At 37.2% G+C, this 8,934-nt stretch overlaps 1 long non-coding RNA gene across 1 annotated transcript; it reads right to left on the reverse strand.

Moving 5' to 3' along the window:
* Window positions 1-4,060: 4,060 nt before the first annotated feature.
* Window positions 4,061-8,627, reverse strand: LOC128085341 (uncharacterized). The gene is made up of 3 exons (XR_008208911.1): window positions 8,539-8,627; window positions 7,231-7,305; window positions 4,061-5,657 (listed from the first exon to the last, which is right to left on the reverse strand). It is a non-coding gene; the product is annotated as an uncharacterized LOC128085341 (long non-coding RNA).
* Between the last annotated feature and the right edge of the window lie 307 nt (window positions 8,628-8,934).

The raw sequence follows: 8,934 nt of genomic DNA on the forward strand, positions 1-8,934 counted from the left end.
TTGTTAGAAGCTGTGCTTGGGTCAAGCTGCAATCTAGTTAAGACCTTAACAGAATGTCTCTTGGTCAAGCTAAAGCTTTTGGATACACCCAGAAATTTGTTGTGATTTAACCCCAAATTCCCACAGAAGCTGTTTATCCCTGTATAACATACTCTTTCTTTTGTACTCCCTGAAATCTCCCTTGCTATTTAAATTATCCTCCTAGATTTCAGTGTGAACTAGGATGTCCTGATCTGAAACCATGACAAAGATTTTACTGCTGCTATTGAAAATGTAACATCTTTAAACACAGACTTCAACTCCTTTTCCCACCAGCTGAGCACTCACCAACTGGTTTCTTGAGTCCAAGCATGCAAAATTTTTTTATTTTCTCCCTTTCCCATTGCAGTCAGAAGAATGGAAAAAGCTGCAGCTCTTAGCGAAGAACTGCAGCCAGGAGAGCCTGGCCTATGTCAGACAGTGAGAGAAGAGGTCCTTTTGCTCAAAAAAATTCTGCCCAATTGTCCTTCTCAGAAAGATGGAAAGGCAGCACAGGCTGGACCATTTTCCTTGTGGAGACACCTGAAAGCTTCCATTCAAGACAGGGTGCTACCACCACTGTCTCACACCAGTCTGAGTAAAACGCACTCACATACCTAAGAAATGAATTCATGTCCCTTGGAAGGCTCGCAGATAGCAGGGCTGCATATGCTTTGTCTTAGCAATGGTGTACTACAAACATGATACAAAACTACATTCAAAATCTGTATTCATAAACCATACGAAGGCAAAAAATCTACTGCTAACAGGAGGTTTGAATGAGTGGCCATTACTACTTGTACATGCAGAGAAATGTTAACACTTTCTTTGTTCTTTTATAACATTAGAACTTATATGGCAAATCATATACTTTTATATTACATTTACTTTTTATTCAGATGATGTTCATTAATTTCCTACCCTTAAAATCTCCTCTCTGTGGATTACTATGTGTGAAGAATGGTTACTTCTGCCTCTACTTATAGTAGGGTTACCCTGACAAGCTTCATTACCTACAAGGAGAAAGGTATGAGATAATGTGGTTATATGTATGAGGCTTAATTAATAATTTAGTGGCATTGCTAATTGATCTCATTATTCAATTAATGCTGGAAGGCTTGTGAAATCCAGTTTAATTTCCGTGTTCACTGAAGTCAAATTGATAGGAATGGGTTTTTATTGCAAAGAACCATCAATATTTACAGACTTGTATATTCACAAACACATCTGAAAGGTTTTAGCCTCAGTATCTTTCTGCACTGCTGTTTGCTCTTTCTTTTCCCCTCAAACTCAGACAAAAAAAATTGATATTTGGTCTGCACGGGCAAAAAATAAAATACATTTCACATTCACGTCTCATTCTGGAAGTTAAATATCATTTTGTCTATTAAAGTGCCCTTCAATAAAATTCAGTTTTAGGAACTGAAAGAAAATTCAGTTCCTATCCTTGTGTGAAACCAAAATTCTATTATAAATTGGCATTGTCTTTGTTGTCTTTCCCCTGTGTCCCAAGCTCTCTCTGTTTTAGGTAGTACCCATGTGCACACACACAGCATTTTCAGTAGTTTCCTTTGTTTTGTCCTTGTGGTTTGTATACAACATATACTTTAGACTTTTCTGAATGCTCACCTGTTAAACCTCAAAGCGTACTTGACAAGCAGATCATACAATAATATCATCTGCACTAAAAGACAAAATATATGAAGCATGTTATAAGTAAGTTGGGGTAATGAAGATGAATTATAGGAATAGTTGTGTAAATTCTAGATGAGGGGAAAATTGTTAAGGTGTGACACTGAGTATTGCTGTTATTATATTCCTTCATTCTTATTTCAGCCCAGGCAAAACTCTGAGGGACTGCTTGAACACAAGAAACTAGTGTCTTAATATATATTGCCCTACATGAGAAGAATCATTCTCATCAACTGGATGAGCAAGCTAGTACAGTTTGTTTGTATTTTCACATCTGTTTGTATTTTCACATCTGTTTGTCGTTTCACAGAAGGCATTGACAGTTACATTTCTGTAGGGTTGTTGCTGAGAAATGGGTGGAAATTCCTTGCAAAGGAGTAAGAAAAGCAGACATAAGTCAAACTTTGGCTTTTTTTGAAAGAATAGAAGAGATGAGAGTTACACATTTCTTGGAGAGATGATGAATAATCTTTTCACTAAACACAGCGGGAAGAATGGTTTCTGTGACATGGAAAGCAGTGCGTATGTAAGAAAAAAATAGACTGCATTTATTGAAATCCAAACAGTCTGAATTTAGATTAAGACAGTTAGGAAGATATTTTTAGAACACTCTGTTTTAGAGGTATGTGGGTATGAGTATATAGGTCAGCTCAAATAACCTTGCAGTTGGCCCAAGTAAGAATATGAACAAGTTCTGTGAAATAGCTGATGCAGACTACTGACTGACAAAAATTTTGCACCACATGGTGAATGCAAGGTAATTTGAGGAAGACTTAATGGGACTGGGATGGTTAGTGGATGGAGCAGGGGTACAGGTGGTGCTTTCTGACCCTTCAGTGGTAGGGAGGGATACTGAGAGGACCAGGAAAAAATGTGATAAATGCATAGCTAACAGGCTGGTGCCATGGCAAGAATTTTGGCTTTTTCAACCATGGGGTGGTTTACTCGGCTTCTGGCCTGATGGTTGCTAATGGAATCCATCTAGGTCATAGGAGGAAACAGTCCAGAAGCTGTCTGGGTTCATAAAAATGGCTTTAAGCTATGTCTTCTGTACTCTAGCTACTTATAATGAGTTATGAGTTATGAGTTACTTATAACAGTTATGAGATACCCTCTCAGCTTTCTTTTCTCCAGAATGAAAAGTTCCAGGTTTCCCAGCCTTTCCTTGTCTGGAAGGTGCTCCAGAGCTCTTATTGTCTTTGTAGCTCTCCACTGGTCTCTTCCTACGAGATCCCTGTCTTTTTTGAACAGAGGAGCCCAGAACTGAGCAGAGTATTCCAGATCATCCATCTTTCTAGTCCATACCTCACCAGTATAGCCATATGGATATTATGTGAGATCTGATAAAATGACCTTGCTAAAGCCTGGTTTCATGTTCGCTCTTTGTCTAGAGTGGTTTGATCATTTTCTCAGTCCATCAACACACCTATTGAGTGAATCTCATGTTTATGACAGCACAGGCTGAGCTAGCTTTGGACTGGCTTAGTAATGAACTGAGGGTGCAGTGGGACAGAAGAGGACTTTGGACAGACTCTAAGATCCTGCACATGGTTTACAGCCTTTTAGCACTGCTAGAGTGCACACTGCTTATTCCTTTCATGCAGCTTAATTTAGATTTAATGATTGTAGAGGTTCTTAAAGATCCCATTGAGCACACACTTTGTGAAGCTAATGTATCTGGCTGGTTAGTAGAAAATGCAGAGACAACTGTACACATTCTCCCTTTCAGTTTCTCTTCTTGTGTGTTTACATGATTACACAATAAAAAGACATTCATCAGATGTCAGGAGTTAAGCAGTGAAGAAGTGGAAAGGCTGTGCTGAACCTCATGACACCAGGAACCACACATCCTTAACTTCCACTGATGTGAAGTTGGAGCTCAAAAAAAAAAAAAAACACCAAAGCTGAAGCTTTACACTTTCATAGATGCTTTTATTGTCTCCTTTTATCAGGTCACATATTTTGAGACAATGGATTTCCTAATTGAACTTGACAGCTAAATTTAAAATAGTTAATTAGTGGAGGCACCAGCCTTGCAGCCTGGGCACAGGTTCAAGGTTTGGAGGACGCTGTTGTGGTTTGATTACAACGTTCTCATCAAGCAATAATGCCTGCTGCTATGGACAGAAATATGAGAGAGAGATTGATTGTGGGCTGTGCACTTTGAGCTGAAAGAGAAGGTGAGTGATGTCAATAAGGTCAATAACCTCCTCATAATGTAGCAATCAGGGAACTAATTATTGGAGCTGCCCCGAATTTCCTTGGTAGACAGCAGGAGTAGGATATAAGGTGCTTCTGAAAATCAGCACATTTCAGTTACGTTTCTCAACAGAAAAAAATCCACTCAAACAGCAATATTATACAATATACTGTATAATTTATATGTATTACATATACAGCAATATTTTTTTCTTCCTATTAACAAGCTCAACGTTAAAGAAATGAATTTTCCTAGGAGAATAAATAAAAACAAAAACATCCAGAGAAGACAAAACCCATAAAAAGCAGATGGTATCACATATAAAATGCCATCAATTTTTATGGTTCTATGTAGAAATGCTGAGATGTCCCCTGCTTCCACATAAATTCTACCTATCAGCCCCATCAGGATACCACAACAGTATTAATGTCTGCAACAGATGATTTTCTACTCAATAATCCAAAAACATTGCAGCAAAGAATCTACAAGGATCCGTGCATGCTCATATATAATATTGGGACTTTTAGTAGGATTAGTGGACCCTATCCCTCTCTGTATCAAAACTAAACTTTCAAATTTCTGATTTTGCACAAGTTTTCTGCCTCTATTGTCAATGAATGCTCTTCCATGTACCTTATTTATATTTGGAAACCAGAGGTTTAAGCATGTTTAGAAAGAAAAACACCAATCAAAGAGGAAGAACCTTTAGAGATTACCAATTAATCTTTAAAAAATTTTGCCTTTCAACTTCAATTCATTTTTTCAAGAGCCATCTGTTGCAGCATGGATCTTAACCTGGATTTTCTATTTCTCAGTTCAGCTTTCTGATCACAGAAAACCTGAACCTAAGTGTCTAGGGCAGAAGACTCTATTATCACAGTAAATATATGGCCATAATTAGGTGCACATAGCCCCATATCAGCATTAGTACTAGAGGCCAAATCTCAGTGTGCTCAGAACAGTTCCAGTGTTCAAAATCCCATTTCAGTATTTCAAAACCAGGTGCTGGAATATCTTGCCAAATATCCAGCTCAAAATTAGCACTGCTAGGCTATACCATAGTATGACTTTAAAAGAATTCAAAACTGGAGCCTGTAGTAAATGCTCAAGAGAAGGATGCTCATGGGTTTGGAATTAACAGTTAATGACAGCTTGCTTCCAGAGGTAGAGCTTCTTAAAGAAAATGGACTACAGCAATTAAAGTTAACAGTATGGAAAATAAAATATGTATATGCATTCTGCATAGAGAGATTTTTAGGTGTGAACTCCAAAATCTTACTGGGAGATGAATTTCAAGTAGCTGGACACCAGGGGGATTACACTAACCTTTTTCATCTGTAATTTGAGTCAGTATTATTTTTATAACTATTGGAAAGACATTGTGGCTCGATGTGATCTGTGGACACCATTAACTTAAAAACACTGAAAAGTAAACTTCTGTTATTTCCACCTCCTTTGCTGCATCACTATTCATATAGTCAGCTTCAATTGTCCCCCCTAAAATGCAGTATTTCTGTTATTACTGCGATTCAAAGTACAATGATATAGAATATGGCCTAATGCAACTGGAGATGTAGACATATGCAGTGCAGATAATGCATTCCATTTAGGCCTTTAGAGTCCTGGGAAGGCCATCAAACTTTTTTAAACTTCCTGTAGTAATGATGCCATCAACTCCATGAATAATCTCATCCAATTAGTTCTGCTGCACACGCAGATTGTCCCAAATCACTAGGCATTTTTCTATCTGCAAATAAATACAAACTTGAAGCATATTAAAAAAAAAAATAGGATAATAATCAAATATTAGATAGATAATCAGATATTTTCAACAGAAGGAGGAACTGAGGACTACTTAACTAGGAAAGCTCCATGGAAAACTGGAAATCTTTGGAATGAAAGTTGACCATAGGTATTTAATATTATAGTTTGTCCAACAGTCTTGCAGTTTTTTTCTGCAATCTATTTGCGTGCCAAATCCTGGACTTTTACTTAGTTTTGATTCAAATGAACTCACACTGAATTCAGGCAAAAAGCTGGTTATCTGTCTGTGGCAATTTTCTCCCCATCATGTATTACATGTGAAAACGGGAGTACATTTTTACATGCCTTGTCACAAGTCTGACCTTTTGAAAATTAGTCCTCAAAAAATTTGCTCAAGGACACAGAATGAATCAGTCAGTCGTGTAAATTATAATTTACTGCCTTGTTGATTTTGGTCATTTCAGCTTTTTTGTATACAATACTCTAATCATAGTACAACAGCAGCAACCTAACATCATGTTTGATTAGCATAAACCTCATTTTATTTTATGTCATCTGTCATCCATCTGCGAGGTTTTAATGTCTTATTCTCATCACTTTTAAAGCAGAAAACTTACATCTCTTTCTATAATGTAATTATAGTTCCCTTATCATTCCCTACAGTATAATGTTACAGGGAATTTTCTTCTGCTTCATGTATAATTTCATTTCCTTTTTGATTGGCATTGTGTAGCATTGTGTTTGTCAGAAATCTCCACATTTACATTTTTATACCTGCATGTATTTTCAGTGCAAGAAAATTAAAAATCAGTAAAGTGATTAATGCAAATACTATTTGACTGGGAGATCTTTAAGTCTCTAACCCTTTCTATATGTGACTACTGTATCTACCTGACTCCAGCAAACAAACGAAAAAGCCCATGACCCCACCCGTCTCTTGGGCAAGTAGATGGTCACTTAGCTCACTTTATGAGTGAGCCAGAAACTTTGACCTCACCTCAGGTAGACTTGATAAGTTGTTCTAGCATTAAGCATTTGGTTGGAGTTAATCCATACATAGAAGACTGTAGACCAGATTAGGTGTACAGTTTTTGAATGTCCCATAACAACAGTAAAGATTGATTTGTAAGCCCACTGAAACAAGTGAAAAGACACAACTGCTGTTAAATGACCCTGAAGTACTAGAATAACTGAAAACTCTAGCTTTGTGAGTAGCTGTGTGAGCTTCTTTCTAACCTGATGTGGGGCGACAAGTGGTGATCCCAAAATGCTGTTTCCAATGATGCAATGTTTTATTGAAACAGTGATTACCTATATTGACATTTACCATAGCTCAGACATCAAGCTTCTGATGTGGAACAAGGCAGTGTCTCATGCTGACATGCTTAGAACATCACAACATGATTTCTAAGATAAGCAATTAAAAACAGTAATGGCTTAAATTCTTACTAATGTTCAATGGAGGCCTCGGTCTGGTTCCATGAGCAGAAAAGTTGATGGGAGCACACATGGTGTCATGATGGAGTATTTAATGCCCAGTACATGAATCATGATACCTTGTTCATTAATAGTACAATTTCAACTGAAGTCATTGTGTACCATGGGGATCGTATCTTGAGAGAGTCAAGAAACTGTACAGAAAACATAGATAACCTCACACAGTTACAGTAGCTGCAACAGGAAGCAGCAGAGTCAGTATTTAAGAATCTGCCTTTTGACTAAGAGCACCTCATTTGACAGTAAGATAACCAAGTCTTTGGCTGGAACAAAGTCAAAAGGACTTCAGAAAAAACCTCTTTCTATGACACCCTTAAAGATGCTATCTCCAGCACCATATGCTCTTTCATGGTGCCGTGGTTATTATTTGTATTTATCTTTTCCTTTACTCCCCTGGTTTCTGAGCAGTGATCTTCTGCATGTGATTTCAAGTGCAAGAATAGAAGAAAAACATTGGAATGCTAATGACAGGAACAATCTTGTATCAACAGATTATATCTGAAATAAGACTAGTGCACATTTTTGTTCTATCTCAATACTAATACTGAATTTTAATTTTAGAGTTCATCTGTTTGTAACTCTGAGAAAATAGAAGACAGTGGTGTAATTGCTGTCTACAGCTTCATAAAATTTTATGTATTTAAGATAAGTTCATTTTCATTGAAGTATCTGCTGGGTTTTGATTTTTGATTTTGTTTGCTAGTTAGGGGAGACACTAGATTTAAGTAAAGTACCTGGAGCTGGTAAGAGAAAGGAAAGAGTCAAAACGTATTTTTACTAATGAAAATGGAAACTATTGAACTAAATAATTAATGCAGTGCAGTCTAATTTCTTAGTCTAGAACATCAGCTTTATCTATTCTGCAAAATCTAAAACACATCCAACTTTCATTTCATAAATAGATACACGTGCTAATTGCAGGTTTCAGATTTTATTATATCCAGAGAAAATTTTGATATAGATGTATGGACAAACAAAATATTGATAATCTATAATTTAAAATTTAATTTGTTTTCTAAAACATAAATAAAAACTTACTTGGTAAATAATGGAAGAATTTAACTTCCATGAGGTCAAATTGATAATGTGGTGGATGTGGGCATTTGCATACAGCTGTTAATTAAAAATTTGCCTTATTGAGAATAAGAGGGTTTCAGGGCTAGGCAGGTTCTTCTCCTTATAATTCTTATGCATTCCCTCTTCACTTCTTGTTGAGTTTAGCATGGATACAGACAGAAACCAAGCATAAGACAGCAGGGGGTGAATGCCTTAATGTCCATCCCTTTCAGGGATTTATAGGAATTTCTCTTCCTATTCCCTCATCATTCTCAAAGTCCTGCTTTCCTCAAACTGCAAAGTTCCTGTACCTGATTAAGTGAGGACAAATCCTTGTAGTTTGTGGCCCCTGTCACTCTCCTCCTAGGGCTGTGCTGCCTATGATCCAAGGCCAGGTCTGATTCAGCACACCTGCATAAACTTGCCTCATACTCCTAAGTAGACTGCAAGGTGGAGAGAGAGCTGAGAGAAAGCACGTACCCTGGAGCCAAATGAGATAAGAAAGATAAAACTGCAGACAGAGGTAAGATTGTTGGGATGGAGGTAGACAGCAGTTCATAAGGAAAAATATTGACAAGAAAAGATATAACATTCTAAGAAAGAAAATAACTAGGAAGCTGCCAGCTCAGCTACTTCAAGGCTCAGCCCATTCCAAGGAGCAGTAGAGATCAGCCGTTCTCCATTTGGCTGACAATTGCTCATCCAGC

This window comes from Tympanuchus pallidicinctus, unplaced genomic scaffold (assembly GCF_026119805.1).
Source record: "Tympanuchus pallidicinctus isolate F22 unplaced genomic scaffold, pur_lepc_1.0 scaffold3, whole genome shotgun sequence".
NCBI classification, from domain to species: Eukaryota; Metazoa; Chordata; class Aves; order Galliformes; family Phasianidae; genus Tympanuchus; species Tympanuchus pallidicinctus.